The following is a 17,996-nucleotide window of genomic DNA, read 5'->3' as shown; positions in this document are numbered from 1 at the left end:
AATATTCACAAGGAAACATTGGAGTGCCATATTTAGCTGTTTTAGCAAACATAATAGGCTGTTTGAATACAAAGCCTACCATCAATATTGAACTTCAGAGTGAAGACGGGAGGATTCAATGCCATGCATTGGTCAAAGTGGATAAGGCTGCAATACAAACTCCAGCCAGGCAGTGCAGGTCTACCATTGCAACCACAGCCCCACCAATCCTGATGGACAAGGTAGAATGGGAGTGGTATTAAGATTGCTGCATCATCTTAGAGCTGGAACAGAGATTAGGATCATATGTCACCATGTGATGCCAGGGGGGATGGTTCATGATCCAATGGATGTTGACAATCCCATTTTGGTATTCACACTGCAGTTCCCAGCAGATGCTCCCAGCAGTGGAGAGAGAACACAGCCTTCATGGCTAGTAGCTATCCATAGTCATTTCTTCCATGCTTCATTTGGAGTTGCCAGTATTTGAAAGGAAGTCAGATACCATACACTCGTCCTTAATTCTGCACTACATCCAGAGCTGAACTGCCTAATTGTAGTGCTTCTCAAGCTGCTTCGCTGCATCAAAGAAATGTGGATTTTTTCCCCTTACCTTATAATAGCCCTAAACATACTCTGCCATCAGAGACGGATTTATGGAGGCTTGACCCCCTGCATAGGGCACAGAGTTCAAGAGAGTGCCTTCCTGCCTCCTTCCTAAAGCCTAGTAAGTGTTGGGCTTTGGGAAGGAGATGTGAGGGTCCTAGAGTCCTCCTGCCTCTTGCCCACAGCCTAGTTAGCACTTGCCCAACTTTTGGAAGGAGGATGGTGGGCTCTAGGACCCTGTTGGGACCTCATGCTCCCTTCCCAAAGCCCAGTGCCTCCCATAACCGGCTTTGGGGAGGCAGCACAAGGGCTAGAAGAGGGTGTCAAATTTTGGCCTTGCCCATGGTGCCATATTACCAAGGTCCTTCCCTGTTGGCATCCCATTGATTGCATTAATTCTAACCTGTCGAGCTCAGTGATGATCTGAAGTTAATATTTCTAGTCTGAGTTCCTTAAAAAAGAGAGAATGTAGCCAAATATAAAATTGCTGCTTCCTTCGAAGTTTGGCTTAGAAACGCTAAGCATGCTGATCCATTCAAAAGGCTCCATAATAACCGGAGGTGAAAAGAGTAGAGAAACCCCTATTATTTCTGAAAGCTATATTTAAAGAGGAGAAGGCCAGCCAATGGAATATTTCCACCGATTGCTTTAGAAAAGCAATTTCACAGTGCAACACCTCAGTATTCCCAGAACTGATTTAGATTCAATCATTCAGTTCCCAGGGCCTTCAAAACTGAGCCACACCAGCTTTGCCCACTGCAGTAGCCAGTCTGTTTGCCTGACAGGTTTAGCAGTTCATCATAAATCTGAGCCTTGTTACTACAGGTCTGACCTTGTTCTGATCCATGGTTTTACTGCTTCCCTTTATCCCTTATGTTTTTCTTCGTCTCCCGACAGCTCATTTATCCAACCTGCTGTGGCCTCCTATTCAATCACATAATGGTCTTGGCAAGTGAATATTCTTGCTACTATTAAGTTACTGCCACAAAGATGATGTCCGTCGCTATTCTAGAACTGACCTTTTAAGCAGGGTTTGACCAGTGCTTTCCTCCTCACTGTTCTGACTGTATGAGATAGATAGATGATAGATAGATAGATATAGATACAGATAGATAGATAGATAGATAGATAGATAGATAGATAGATGATAGATAGATAGATAGATGATAGATAGATGATAGAAGATAGAGAGGCAGAGGGAGAGAGGGAGGGACAAAACAATGAATAAACTGACAGGGTTTGGAGAAGCTACATCAGCTTCAAATTGCAAATTTGGAGTTTGTTATCTCGCCAAGCTCCTCTTCCTCTTTCACCCATCATATGCACCATTGAATACAATCAATATACGCTCGGATGTTGCTAGCCCAGAGATGGAAGGAAGAGACAACCCTAACCAAAGAAGAATGGCAAATCAAGTTGACGGACTATGCCGAAATGGCAAAATTAACTGGGAAGCGCAGGAACCAAGAAGACAAGAAATTTAAAAAAGAATGGGGAATGTTTATAATGTATATACAAAATCATTGCAAACAGGTCAAAACAGAATTAAGAGGACCCATGGATGGGATGGGGGGGGGGGAGTCAGAAGATTCAGAGTAATCTTGATACTTGAATGTGTATGATATTTTGGTGTAACTTTATTCTTTTTCTTTTCTGTTCCCCCCTTTATTTTCTTTATTTTTGAAAATAAAAAAAAGAAAAGAATACAGATCAATACAGCTCTATGCTTATTGGATTCCACCTTGGTTGGGTACCCTTAAGAAGTCTGAAAAGGCCACATAGCAAGAGGTGCTCTCTTCTTCATGTGGGAAAAGCCCAATGAAAGTGCCTGGCATGCAAAAGGTTCCAAAATAAATTGTCATAACATGGGAAGGCAGCTTCATGTGTTCACACCAGGCTGGGCCTTGCAAAAACTTTTGGAATGGGATCCTTGCATTACCCAAGGGTGCCCTGCCACTATACCATCGCGGTAGGTTGTTCATCCCACTGTCGGCATGCAGAGGGCTGAGAGGCCAGCTGGCTAGCCCCAGCTGGGCCGTCTCCTTCCAGCCATCCCGCTGTGACGACCATCACCTCTGCTCCGAGGTAAATCAGCGACCCAGGCTTCTGAGCCAGGGCACGCTATCAGCAGATCGAACTGTGCACACAGAATAGGCATGAGGCTTGTGGAAGCATACTACACCTACAGATTTATTAATCATAAATCAAAGAAACATGTAGTCTCTCTCTCTTGTCGTCTCAGAGAGAAGAGCAAAAGCAAAAGCTATACACAACGGAAGATCCCAGCAGACTGTGCTGGAATGTAAACAGACATGTGACACACAACAGTTCCACACGTCTGCTCCTTAAGGTGGAATGGAAATGTCAGCACCCACTTCCCAACATCTAACTATGTTCCTCCTTCTGCCCACACAGTTCTCTATTGTTAGAGGCAGTCAATGACTGGCAGTGAGGTATACTTCCAACTAGGCCGATAAGTTGGCTGTGTTGTGCTGCCTGTATTGTGAGATCATTCAGGTTTTAAGTGGATCTCATTCTTATATCCCAAACAGCAATCCAGTGAGCCAACATATGGCTGCTGACATGAACAAAGCAGGAACGCATACTGCTTTGTAAATAAAGACTCTCTCTTTTGGCTTAGCTCCCGTTACTTAGTTCATCCATTATTAGTGTCCTCAGTGTATTCTTCTTTTGATTTCCTAGTACTACAAATAATCCTGAATCTACAGAACCCTGAATTTAGGGGAATTGCAAACCATAGCACAAATGTTTCCTCATTTTGAGAAAGTTGGGTATCAGCAATGCAGCTTAATCTCATGGAATTTTTCTGCCTTGCACTGATTAAAAACATGAACAACCATTCAATTTGGCTAATTTTAAGCACTTTCTCAAAGCTGCATTCTTTCACAGGCACATCCATGTGAAAAAGGCAACTTCTCACATTGGGTTTCACTGAGAAACAACTCTACTGAAATTTGTAAGGCTTCTGTTTTTTGTTTTTGTTTTCTTTTCTGCCTGCACTGATTTAATGAACAAAACAAAAACATATGGTGAATTTTAAGCCCTCTTCCAACACTGTATTCCTTTGCAGTCACACCCATGTAAGGAACACGTCTTATAATGTTGGGTTTTAATGAGAAACAACTAGATTTTTTGCTTCTTTTTTTGGGTGGAACTTGGTGGTATGCCAAGCATAGGCAAACTCTGGCCCTCCAGATGTTTGGGACTACAATTCCCATCATCCCTTACCAACAGGACCAGTGGTCAGGGATGATGGGAATTATAGTCCCAACATCTGGAGGGCTGGAGTTTGACTATGCCTGTGGTACACCATATCACCACCTCTTTTTGCCTCCTCTTCTGCGCCTTCCCCAGAGCCATTTTGGTGCAACCTGCCAAAGTAGGTCTACCACAAAGTGGTGTGGCTAGAGCAGCCAATTTTTCCCTCTTTCTTTCCTTGCTGCATGGGCCACTTTAGCTGCACCACTTTGTGGTAGATTGGTCATGCCAAGACGCTTCCAGGGGGCAGGAAGCAGTGGTGGTGGTGGCGGAGGTGGAGGAAGGCAAAGGGGGAGGCAGGGGTGCATATTGGCACCTTCTTTTTTCAAATAAAGCACTGGAAACAACCAAAGTTTGCAAGGGACCTGCAATAGGTTATAGTTTTGATAAAATCAGGGAAACCTTTCAGGACAGGAGGGCTGCTGCTGAATGCCTCCTCAAGAGGAAGAGATACTTCCTCATGGAAGTACAGTGGTACCTTGGGTTACATACGCTTCAGGTTACAGACACTTCAGGTTACAGACTCCGCTAACCGAGAAATAGTGCTTCAGGTTAAGAACTTTGCTTCAGGATGAGAACAGAAATCATGCTCCGGTGGCGCGGCAGCAGCAGGAGACCCCATTAGCTAAAGTGGTGCTTCAGGTTAAGAACAGTTTCAGGTTAAGTACGGCCCTCAGGAACGAATTAAGTACTTAACCTGAGGTACCACTGTATCTTGGTATATTTACTTGGTGAAAATTTGCTTTAGGTTACTTTAGTAGTTACCTAAGGGACCAACTTTATGTTATGCTAAATGACTAGTTCCTCCTGCACCATGATGTCAGTGAAGTAAATTGCCTCTCCTGAAACTGCAATATGCCCTGGAGGGAGAGACTGTGATTGGACCAATTGCAACTTCATTCCAGAAGCAAAATGTGTCTGGGGGTGGAAGTCATTAGGACCATGATGCAACAGGAAAAGCTGTCCCTCCTCCCTGCAATACACATTCCCAGTCTTGAAATCCCAAGCTGCTGTTTTAAAAAGAAAAAAAAGGAAAGCACCAGCCAAGTGCACATTTAATGTAAGATGTAGTTTGGCTCTAAAGCTCTGCAAATTTCCCAAGGGATTTGCAAGCCTTGTTGAAATTCCTTAGGGATGCATTAAGACTGGGGATGCATGTGTGAAATACCACACACAAATATTTATATATATATATATACACTCATATCTGGGTTCTTTCTTCTTCTTTTGTATTTTTTAAACCAATACACACATGTTCACTGTTATGGTAGACCCTTAAAGAACCTAGGAAATAGGTTGCTGATATCGCAAAGGACATCTGACTGACTACTTCATTACTCACTTTACAATATTATGCAAAATCTTATTTATTTAGGAATGTGTCTCTTGGCTGCTGAGAGCCTAATTACAAGTGATGTGAAATATGACACTGAAAACTCATCAGTGCTGTATTTTTTGTTTATTTTGTAGTAAGGAGGGCATTATTCATCATGATCATGACTGAGGTGGGAAGGTCAAAACTCCCCTTTCCATGCACTGTGATCCAAATGGAAATTGCCTCCTCCCACCAACCTCTTGTACTAGTTGGGCCTCTGTCTTTAGGCCCTGAGTTTCTATTGCACTTTCATTGCTATCAAGTTCAAGATTGTATGTGTGTATGTGTCTGTGTGTGTTGCTGTTTGGTAGACTTTGTTTTAATATGACTATTCCTACTGACTTAAGCTGTATGATAATTTTATTGATTAATTCTTTTCGTACACCATTTTTGAATGATATTTCAGCTTTGTGGCATAGGATGCTTATACTTAAGCTTGCTGCAACCCTGGTACAATTAAGATGTATTATATAATCAATCTAGCTGTTGTACCTCTGCCCTGTGATACCGTTCATCCTCATATTGGCACTTTATATTTTGTTCTGTCCTTTTACACTTATATTTTGCATCAGTTGTGTTTTCATACATTTGTTTTCCTTATTCTCTAAGACACTACTGCTTCAGGAATGCATCAATTGTTTCCAAGGACATGGCTCTAATCATTTGAATTGTAACAGAAGCCTTAACAAACCATGTAGCTTCCCCGATTCCTTTCATACAAATTGTGTTTTATTCTCTTCAGCAGTTGGCTTGGTCAAAGGCTTCCAAGCTGGCATACAGAAAAACACAGGACTGGGGTTGAGCTATATTCTTCTCTACAGTTCATTCAGCAGATCAGATCAGTCTGGTCTGAGGACCCACCTTTAATGGCAATATGTGACATGGGAACCTCACCAGTCATGACATTCTTGTGGTTCAGAATCCTGGAGGTAAAGACCATGGCAGAAATGGCCATCTTCTGTATCCTCAAGAGCCACTCTGTTGCCAAAACAGTAGTCCATGGGTCAGAAATATATCTTGCCACACATTCTGAACCTCTTCAATGTTGCCAGCCTCAGTAATGGTTGATATGCACTAGTAGTAAGGGTATCTCAGTTAGGGAGCACATGCTGTCAAGCATAGTATAATACACAAACATAGGTTGCATACAAAATCCAAAAGAGTGATGCAACTTTAACACAGGGGTTGTCTCTATGGCCCAGTTCAGAAACAACACTGAACCATGGTTTACCACGGGGCTGGGGCCAGGAGGCCACATTCTGCTCTCCTGTCCTCTCTCATCTTTACATCTCACCAGTCCTGCTCCACACCCATCTCAAGTTTATTAGCCACATTTCAGAATTTGGACATGGCCCTAAAATGCATTTAATTGAAAACTGAAACTGTGGTCAAATGAAATGGAAACAAAAGCCATGCAGCCACACTGAAAAGTTAAGAGGGGTGCAGGGACCACATGAGCCTGAGACTTGCCTAGCATCTCCCATAAAACCATGGTTTATTGTTACGTCCAAACACAGCCAATGAATGGGACACTTTTGTTTCATTCATCATTTGTCACAAAATGAATGCAATAGAAGCTAAGAGGTCCCAACTGAGCAACTGTGCATTTATCACTGTTTGCGTCTCCTTTGTTTCTTTCATTCTCATTTCCAGTAGCTGAAGCAGCATATGTAGGTTTGATAAAGGAGGTTCCAGGGAGTGGGCTTGGGAAAGAGAGGGGGAGAGAGAGAGAAAGAAAGAGAAGAAAGAAAGAGAAAGCTGAAACTCTAACTCTCCAGTTTTCAATTCAGACATATTTTAGCCAATTGTTACTGTATTATATCAAAATCCTATTGCTGGCTTGAAAGCTGGTACCTCCTTTGACCTCTTTTATTATACAACTGTGGAAAGCACTCCCTTTTAAAGACATCTATCTTTAGAATCTTGCATTATTCTAAGGTAAAGATTTTCACCCAATTAAGGGGAAGGAAAGCTGTTTTGTGACATTCAAGCAGGGCTGAATAAAAATGAGAGAGGGGGAGAAACATTGTAAGGTCCTCCCTCATTATAACATGTGTAGGGAGTGCACACACAGAGAGAGAAGATATAAGCCAGTTACCACAATGCTGCTGCTATAAATGCTCATGGAGCCTTGTTTGAAGGACAGCTACATACAGTACTTGCCCTAGATGAGCCTTCGCTAACCTGGTGACCCCATGCCCTATTTTTTGAACTACAACTCCCTGACCATTGGTCATATGGGTTGGCACTGATTATTGGGAGAAGCAGAGCTAGATTCTTGGTCCAGGAAGTTAATATGTGGTCAATGCTCCCTGTGTATAGCTGATGCAAGTCCACATATTTCTCATCCATGTCCCACAGAACTAGCTAGGTGTGTTTTGATGCACCTCACCATCTTCAATCACTGGCTGGTGCTCACAACTCAAACAGGATCAAGGTCACTTATTTTATTGCTGCAAATTTCAGCTTCCAATATACAGCTTCAAACTGAAGCGGTTGTGTGTGTATGAAGTTCTGTTTCGAAACTGGCATTTTCTTCAGCTAAGCAATGCAAGTTTAACTTCCTGCAGGGGAAAAAAAAAATATCCATCAGATACTGTATACTGAGCCTCTTTGTTATTTCCTAAAATGTGCAATGTCCGCTATTCCTCAAGAGAGTCTGTGACCTTTTCATTTATTAACTTGAGTCTCTGCATTTACTGTATTCAGGCTTCTCAGCGAGTTTCCGAGAAAAAGCTTTATCAGACATCAAAGACAACATAATGCTGAACAAATCTCAGACTCAAACCAAGCCACACACTAAAGGCCCTCATTATGCTAAGTCCTGGGGCTAACATCAAGATTCCATCACATGTTTGTTAGGCCAATGTCAGATGCAACATCTGAAAGAAGTGGAGCCACTTTCGTTGGATTAGATACAAAAAGATACCTTTCAACATCAGGGACTAGCTCTTAAAAAAACTTATTCTGCATGTTTTCAGTAGAATTCAGTTGTCCTCTGTCCTAATGTCACCAAGAACCTCCCCAACCCTTTGTTGTTGTTGTTTTGAAATAATTTTTATTGGTTTTACAAAGTAAATCACACAATTAACCCAATTAGATTTTAAAATAAAACAAGATTCTTCAGAATCTTAGGACTTGCCTCCTCCTCTCTGTGGGTCCTTAAAATTTCTAAATCAACTGCATATTATAGTTCATCCGAATTATAGCTGGACCATAAAGAAGGCTGATCACTGAAGAATTGATGCTTTTGAATTATGGTGCTGGAGGAGACTCTTGAGAGTCCCATGGACTGCAAGAAGATCAAACCTATCCATTCTTAAGGAAATCAGCCCTGAGCGCTCACTGGAAGGACAGATCCTGAAGCTGAGGCTCCAATACTTTGGCCCACCTCATGAGAAGAGAATACTCCCTGGAAAAGACCCTGATGTTGGGAAAGATTGAGGGCACAGGGAGAAGGGGACGACAAAGGACGAGATGGTTGGACAGTGTTCTCGAAGCTACCAGCATGAGTTTGACCAAACTGCGGGAGGCAGTGGAAGACAGGAGTGCCTGGCGTGCTCTGGTCCATGGGGTCACGAAGAGTCGGACACGACTAAACGACTAAACAATAACAACAAATATGTCCAAAGTCTTTGTAACATTGCAAGAGTTATTCGAAGCCTGTCAAAGAGTTCAAGTGTTTACAGTGTTCTTTTAAAATACAATCTATATTTGTCCCATACTCTATTGATCCTCCTGATTTCTGATTTTCTCGGTCAGTCTAGCCATCTCTCCATAGTCAAGTAGTTTCATCTGCCCAACCCTTTGAGCAGAATTTCACACTAAAAAAAGTAATAAAGTGATACATGAATTAATGGAAAAATAGTCATGTGACACTTTTAATAAAATGCCAGCTCTGTCCCAATGTCTCCGTTCTCATCCACAACATGCAGGGTTCATTCATCACCTCATCGCTTAATGTGATATATGACATCATCTGCCAACAATGCCTTACTGCATTCAACATAGGAGAAGCAGGCCAGTTTCTACACAAAAGAAAGAATGTATACATATCTGGGCAGAAGAACTGGCAATATTGAAAATCCAGTGGTGGAACATTTTAACCTCTCAGGATATGTATCTTGAAACTGATCTTAAGGCGACCATCCTTGAACAAATGTGAAACCTCTGAACTGCAATACATGAAGAAATTCAGTCCTTAAAGACTGTCACGCAACACCTTTGAAAATTATTTATTTATTTATTTATTTATTTATTTATACCCCGCCCATCTGACTGGGCTTCCCCAGCCACTCTGGGCGGCTTCCAAAAAATATTAAAATACTGTAATACATCAAACCTTAAAAGCTTCCCTAAACATTTCTTCCTCAAGACGAAGATGTGGAACACACATTTCCCTGAAGTGTGAACAAGGCTGCATGAAATTAAGGGCAATGGGGGAAGCATTGCAGAGCTGTTTTCACCAAGCCAGGCCCACCTACATGTGGCAGGTAAAAATGTGGCTGGCCTGAACAGGTTTGCTGCTGATCAGTGAAACAACCTCTGCACAGTGCATTGCTAGTACCATGCTGTCCAGTAATTCATCCAGTTAGCATCTCTGGCATGTGCCAGTACTGTGCAAGTGTTTTAGAAGATGACAGCCTGCTCAGCCTTAGTCCCCAAAACAGACCTTCTGTCCTATGTCCTATGTCTTCCAAAGTATTTGCATTAAGTAAATCGGTGTGATTAGATTTCTCTGAAGATGAATGTGTTAAGAGGGTGTGTGTGTAAGTCCTCCCCTATTATTATGACATGCTACAATACTGAAGCTGGCTAGGCATGTTTGATTCTTGTGTTTTGTTTAAATTAAATGTCAATAAAATATAAATGAGATTTGTGTGTGTGTGTTTATATATATATATATATATATACACCACACCCAAAAAAAAAATCTCCTGGGAAATCAAACGAGAAGTGTTCTACTAAAGTGATTTTTAATGGCTTAGGTTATTACGACACTCGGAAGCTGTTTACGTGCAGCCCTTAACTACATAGAAAGCGACAAAGGAAAGCTGTGACTTTTTAATCAGGCATACTGTGGAGTGAAAGGAATGGTAATAAATAAATGGGAAGCTTCAGCAAATCCACCCCTCTTCACTTGATTTTTTTTTTAAAGCAAAACTAAGTATCAGGAAGGCTGTTTGTCTGCATTATCATGAGAGCTGAAGTAGCTGAAGCAACCCCCCTCCGCCTCTCTTATGCTATTGTAATCTTTTGAACTTTCTCCCCCAATAAGAAACTGATGTTTATTAAAAAGAAACCTTTCACTGGCATTTTCTTTTTCTCTTTTTTCTGAAATGTGAAAACTGGGAGAATGCCAAAGAAGTACCTTAATTGGAACATGGGAAGCTGCCACATAACACATCAGAACAATAAACCATCTATCTCAATATTGTCTACACAGACTGACAGCAACTGTCCTAGGTTTTAGATAGAGAATATTCCCAGTCTTACCTGGAGGTCCCAGGGATCAAACCTGGGATCTTCAGCATAGAAACATGTGATCTACCACTGACCTTAGACCCTCCCCCAATTTAGCTGTATGGGTTTTTCCAAGTTTTTTTATTTTGGGGGGCCACCCCCTCCCACGTTCTGTGGCAACAAACCTAGGCTGCTTTTTACAAAATAACAGTATGCAAATCTATCTCCTGAAGATCGGACCCCAATGCCATAATGCCTAACTGTGTGAGTTGCTGTGTGATGAGTAGAATACATCACTACCATATACTATCAACAAAACTTGCATTTAATAGCAAGCCAGAATTTATCACACTTCCAGAAACATTACATAAGCTGAAAAGGAGCTGGCCTTTGAAATCCACACTTCTCTGAATCTTGCAGCGCAGTTTTCCGGCCAAGTATAGATTTATCTTCCTCCTCCTTTTATCCACAGAACAACCTTGTGAGGTAGGATCACTAAGAGATAGTGACTGGCCAAAAGTCACTCCCGTTGATCATCATGGCTGAGTGAAGATTAGAAACCTGGTCTCCCTGGTCCTAGTTCAACAGTCAAATCACTTGTATTGTATTATGTTTTATATGCAAATTATGATAATTCATCCAAGAAGCGCAAAGCATTATATACATCCCCTAAATAAAAGAAACACATTAAATGTAGTTCTTTGCTTTGAGTAAAAGTCAGGTTATCTCTATATTTCTCACTGTCCCTTGGAACATGTATGGCGTCATTGCAAGTTCAGTTTGTACCTTCTTATCCTCAACCACCAGAGGGCTAAGTCTTCATATATTATCTATCCTGTCACCCCCTTTTCATGCTATGTTTTCTTCCACGTTTGACTTATCAAGCTTCTTACTGAGTAGCTGTGGAGTAAGCATTTGCAATACTCTGACATAAAGTGTCATCTGCAGCAAAGGGAGCTTGGTCTGTGATGAAAGACTAACAGAACACTGCTCCTTTTTCCTTTGGCTTTGTACTCACTCCTGTATCCTATGATCCCCCCCCTCTTTCTTTCACTGAAGTTTCCTTTTCACTTTCTATAGGAGACACATAGCCATTAGATGGAAGATAAAGAGTGGCAATCCGAATTGGTTACAGTGACAGAACATTTTTGAGAGACTCAAAATCGCCCCTCCTCCTTTCAGAGAAGAATGCTGCAAGGCATTATTAAAGAACATTCATATAGTGAAGAAAACGATCTTACACAGAAGTGGGGGAAACTACAAAAAAAAAACCAAGATGCAAACAGAAACCCAACTCACTCTTGTGCATACTCCTATCACAACAGAACAGAACAGAAACAGGAGTAGGAATGTGTGAAAGCCTCTGGTGAAATTATGATCTACTGGAAGATCTCCCAGTAACCAAAAGATAGGTGGGTGGAGACAGAGGCCAAAGTAGACAGAGCAACAAATGTAAGCTTTATCTGTGTACAGTGGACTAGTGTTTCTCTCTCTCTCTCTCTCTCTCTCTCTCTCTCTCTCTCTCTCACACACACACACACACACACACACACACACATTTCTGTCCTCCATTCAAGCAACCATTATCAGAGTTCAATGACATTGTTATGTGTTAAGTTGTGGGTGAACATATCAGACGACACAGCGATTCTTCAACAGCTCTTGTTTATTCACAGGCCAGAACAGAACTGAACTGAAGGGTTCAGCCAGCCTGCTTATATAGAGCTCCAGTACAACGTAACTGTAACAAATTTCTGTAACTATCCAATCACTGAACGTCACTTTCGATCCCTTATTTGCATATGTGGACCTGAACTATCTACAGTATCCCCCTGCTGGCCCAGGGTGAGAACTTCAGTACGTAACATTATGTTTTCAGTGGTCTGTGTTTGCCTGAGCTTGAGTCTGGACTAAGGATTCTGAGCCCCTGTGTTCTGATTTGATTCATGATATCCAGTCACAGAACAATTCAGGATTTGAGCCTCTGCCATTGGCCCTTAAACTCTGAGTTACGATTCACAGCTTCAAAGTTTAGATAGCCAATCACATTGGGAGTGGGAGTGGTCCAGGCCTTCAGAAATGTATATAAGCAGTTGCTTTGCCCCTATTTTCTAGTTCTGATACTTCAATAAAGGTTCTTGCTGTGTCTTGCCACGTGGAAACCCACCTATATTTCAGACATATTCCAGCCAGGCAAAAATATTCAAGGAGGGTGCAACATAGAGCTGGTGAGGGACGTGGCCTGAAGAGGATGTGTGCGTCGGAGGAGGCACAACCTGGGGAGACTCCTGAGGGCCATACAAAGAGGCCAGGATGGCAGCATTTGACCTTTGAATCTGAGGCTCCCCACTCCTGCTATATAACTCAATGTGTAAAGGCAGAAAAGCAATTTCCCCTGTCTTAGCCAGCAAACTACTTGTGATCATCATGGCTCCCAATAGCCATAGAAGAAATCAAGTTAAGATAAGCTGTAGTGCAATGGGCAAACTACATCCCACCCCTCAAACTTCAATGAAATATGAGTGCTAGTTCCCAGAGGTGATTAAGGCTGAGTAAAAGGAAAACAAAAAAGGTTTTGGCTCAGCCCCCCCACTGAAAATGTTTTTATTCCATGGCAGGAGTCAGGAAGCAATAAACAGTTTGACAAAGATTGTTGCCTGGATAGTTTTGCATTTGCTTTGTTTGCTCTGCAAACCTATTTTGCAAACACAAAACACACAGAAATAGGAAATCCATTTCAGGTACTCTGCCATGCCGGCCCCATCATCTGTATTTACATAAAACTGCAAAAAATAATTTATTTATTTTTTGCTGAGACAGAAGCTGCTCTGCTGTTAAAATGCAATCCTATATAAGTCCAAGTAACAGTGCATAATCGTTCTCCCAAAAGCGTAGTTTAACATTTTATCTGAGATACCCACAGAAGTTTCTGTAACTGTTGAAAGCATCTCCAGGGACTTAACCCATCAGGAAAATAAAAAAGCAGTTTAAAGTCTAAACACTGCACATCACAGTCTGTGACAATTGTGTGTATGTTTGTCTCTCTGTGTCTACACTGTGTCAGACAGAGAGAGTTTGGAGATGCATATGTGCCTTTTGGGGGATGGCTGTTTCTCACAATATTAATGCCCCATCCCCATCACCACTGCCAGAAGACTCAAAATTCTATTAACTATCAACCACCAAATTTGGTATCCCTCGAAACATATGCCAAGGTTTGTGCAATAAACCTTGAGTTTGGATTATTGCAATGTGCTCTTTATGTGGCTTCTCTTAAGCCTGGTCCAGTAACTTCAGATACTGAACAAAGTGCCTTGCTGGAAGAGGCTAATGACCTATCTAGTCCAGTATCCTATGCTGGGTTTGGAGTGTTAACTTCAAACCCCAATACGATGCATCAGTACAGATTTCTGGATGGCAACACAAAACTCAGGGATTGTGGCACAAAAGAGTATCTTTTTTGGCATAGGTTTGGAAGAGATGCCAAATTAGGCGGTGGGGGAGTTGTAATTAACACAGCTGAAATTCTGCCTTGCTAACACAGACAGGGAGCTGTTTCACAGGTCAAAAATCAAAGGGGGTGAGAGAGCTGGGGAGCTGTCCAGGAAAGAATTGTGGCAAGCACACAGCCATGGCTAAGTGCCAACTGAGCAACTGTAGTTTCTAGTACATCAACACTTCCTGGCATGTCAGCAAGGGGGCGCTGATCTGGAGCATGTGAGTAGTTTGGCTTCCTCTTCATGAGTAGCATGAGGGACGCGGGTGGCGCTGTGGGTTAAACCACAGAGCCTAAGACTTGCCAATCAGAAGGTCGGTGGTTCGAATCCCTGTGACGGGGTGAGCTCCCATTGCTCGGTCCCTGCTCCTGCCAACCTAGCAGTTTGAAAGCACGTTAAGTGCAAGTAGATAAATAGGTACTGCTCTGGCGGGAAGGTAAATGGTGTTTCCGTGTGCTGCTCTGGTTCACCAGAAGTGGCTTAGTCATGCTGGCCACATGACCCGGAAGCTGTACGCCGGCTCCCTCAGCCAATAAAGTGAGATGAGTGCCACAGCCCCAGAGTCGGTCACGACTGGAACTAATGGTCAGGGGTCATGAGTAGCAGACATGGTACTATCAGATGGGCACCATAATCAGTTCTAGAAATCTAGCTAGACATGCCACTGCCTCTAATCCTATGAGTGATATTGCAGCATCTGAAGCTGGGAGGGTGACTAGCAAGGGTGCAACAGTTCCTCTCAACCTGTGGTCTCCTAAGGTAGAGTAGTGCACCATAACTTGTGCATATAGTCCACATCCACCCCAAAGATGCAAGGAAGAGAACAAGCCATAGTTATCCTTGGGCTGAAGCACAATAGCACAAAACCATACCGTTCCTTTCAGCCCACATGCCATTTAGCAGATGTTTTCTACGTAGCCAATTATCTGTGCAACAATTATGAAAAGATTATGCCTATTGATAGTTTCACAGCACAAGCTTTCTGTGGGTCGAAACACTGAGAATGAAAAGCACCCACGATATATGCTTTTAATGTTTTGACTTTGCATATAATTGCCTTACTCCATGAGATAAATGTGAATGGAGTTTAAGTGTTATATAAAAATGAGTATAGTAATAATCCTTCAGAAGGCAGAATACTCACTATATGTTCTTGCGTGATGTAATCTTCCATATCCAGCTCTCAACAGCCTTACCTGTTTGCTGCATTTGTATCATGGGTGATAGACTTGATAACAGCTGAAACCACAGCCAATACTTTCAGAAACAGTGATAACTTTGCTCAGATCAACTCTCAAAACAGTGGCTCGAAGAATCACCTTAGGTGAACTTGCTGTTAACATCATATGCCTAAGCCAGCCTTTCCCAAAACTCGAGCACGGAACCCTTTCCTTGTTGACGGCTTTAGATGCCTATTAGGTCCATAAATTACCATATAGCATATATTCAACACACAAAAAACAGCAGCAATTTGTTGTTGACAAAGGACAGCTGGACATATAAAGGGCCCCATTACCTCCAGTAGCTTAGGGCCTCATCAAACCTAAATCTGGCCCTGGGCTTACTACAGTTTTGCACAGAAATCCAGGGATGTAGGATTACAATAAGGCTCTCCTCTTTAGACAGCCAGTGCGGGCAAGCAAACGACCCTAGAGTGAGCTCTCTCCGCTTTGGGTAGCTTTATTGTTTATGCCATCTTATTAAGTCAGGGATGGGCAACCCGTGGTGAGGTACAACTCCCATCAATCTTGATTACTGGCCACTGGCCACTTTGGTAGGGCTAATTGGAGTTGATATGCAGCCAACAACATTGGGAGGGCCATTCGGCTCCTCATCCCTAATGGCAAGGGGGAACCTTAGCACAATCTATTATTATTATTATTATTATTATTATTATTATTATTATTAATCCTTTTTCCCTGACAAGGAGTCAAGTGCTAATGTTTGATGAAACAATCACACAGCCTTCCAGATTGCTAAAGAATCTTCACACCATGGTAGGCTACCATTTGCTAAATGGTCAACTGTATTCACCTAAACTAGTTCAGAGTATGGAAAATTGGGATCAGAGTTTAAGGCTGAATACACAGCAAACACTTAAAGTATATGACTCCCCCCCAAAAAAAAGAATCCCAGGAACTGTAGTTTGCCCTACTGAGCTAGAACTCCCAGCGCCCAGAACGAATTATGGTTCCTGGAATTATTTGGGTGATGGCATGTGCTTTAAATGCTCTTTAAATGTATGGTATGTAAACACACTAAACAGGGGCTCAGAGAATAAGCCCCATTGAAATCAGTGAGCTTTCCTTCAAAGTAAATATGTGTAGAGTCAATGAACATTATTTGGAACTCTGCCCCATAAACAGATTTATCTTCAGATGAGATATTAAGCTCCTGCCCCTTAGGCAAGGTCATTCAAAGCCAGCTTTTCAAGATGCCTGACCTCTCACATTCCCCACTCAATCTAATTCAATTCCTATACTTCTGAATGTAAGCCTCTCAACCTCTGATCATATCAATTCCATCACTGAGAATATTAATGCAATCATTTCCAAAGCTCTGGATAACACTGAGGGCCAAGGATGAAATGGGCCATTCTGAAAAAGTTATTAGTATCCATCTCGTCACAAAGGGGGGAAAGCCATTGTATTAATATAAGCATTTATCATTACTGATGGGAGAACAAGTAGTTTTATTCCCCATTCTGACATTATCACTCACAATCATTACCTCAGCTCCTTCAGTAACAAACTGCAAAATAGTATTTCCCGCAGGAAAGAAAAGGGGAGGAGAAGGGAAAAAAGTTAGATGTTTCTCTGTTTTACAGTACAAGGATAGTTTTGCAAGCATTGCAAAAAAACTAATGTCTCACTTAAATTAGAATATAATTCACTATGAACCATGAGGGGTTGCTACAGAAATAGAGCTGAAAAGCGTATCATTTTCTATTTATTTCTGCCATATCTAATATTTTATTCTGTGTATTGTACAACTGAGCTCTCTTTCCACAGCATGCCGTTATTGCATTGCATGTGATCAGAAAGCAAATGACATTGCCACAAATTTGGGATATTGCTCCGCTGAAGGGGAGCCTTGGCTCAAGTCTTGCCCAAAGCTGCATTCTAAATTGTTGCCCTCTCTTCCCTCCTCTCTCCAGGTATATTAGGGTTTATTTGGGGTGGAGGTGGACATGGGTGACAATGCATTTTCCCCTTATTCAAATTGTAACCTCCTTTGCTACTGGGTACCATCATCCCTTTTCTTGCTCATAAAATGCTACAGTAAGGGCATGAATCCAACCAAGTCAAAATGTGGCAGCTATACCAGCTGAGACACTACCTGCCTGTGCACTGTCTCAACAGAGTGGTACATGCCCTGGTTATCTCCTGCTTGGACTACTGCAATGCGCTCTACATGGGACTACCTTTGAAGGTGACTCGGAAACTACAACTAATCCAGAATGTCACAGCTAGACTGCTGCCTGGAAGCAGCTGCTGGGACCATATAACACCAGTCCTGAAAGGCCTGCACTGGCTCCCAGTATGTTTCCGAGCACAATTCAAAGTGTTGGTGCTGAACTTTAAAGCCTGAAATGGCCTTAGCCCTGTATCACTGAAGGAGCATCTTCACCCTTATCGTTCAACCCGAACACTGAGATCCAGCACCGAGGGCCTTCTGGCAGTTCCCTCACTGTGAAAAGTGAAGTTACAGGGAGCCAGGCAGAGGGCCTTCTCAGCAGTGGCGCCCACCCTGTCGAAAACCCTCCCATCAGATGTCAAGTAGAAAAAGAACTATAC

The sequence above is a fragment of the Podarcis pityusensis genome (genome assembly GCF_964106645.2).
Source record: "Podarcis pityusensis genome assembly, chromosome: 17".
Classification (NCBI taxonomy): domain Eukaryota; kingdom Metazoa; phylum Chordata; class Lepidosauria; order Squamata; family Lacertidae; genus Podarcis; species Podarcis pityusensis.
Note: the sequence above shows the minus strand (reverse complement) of the source record.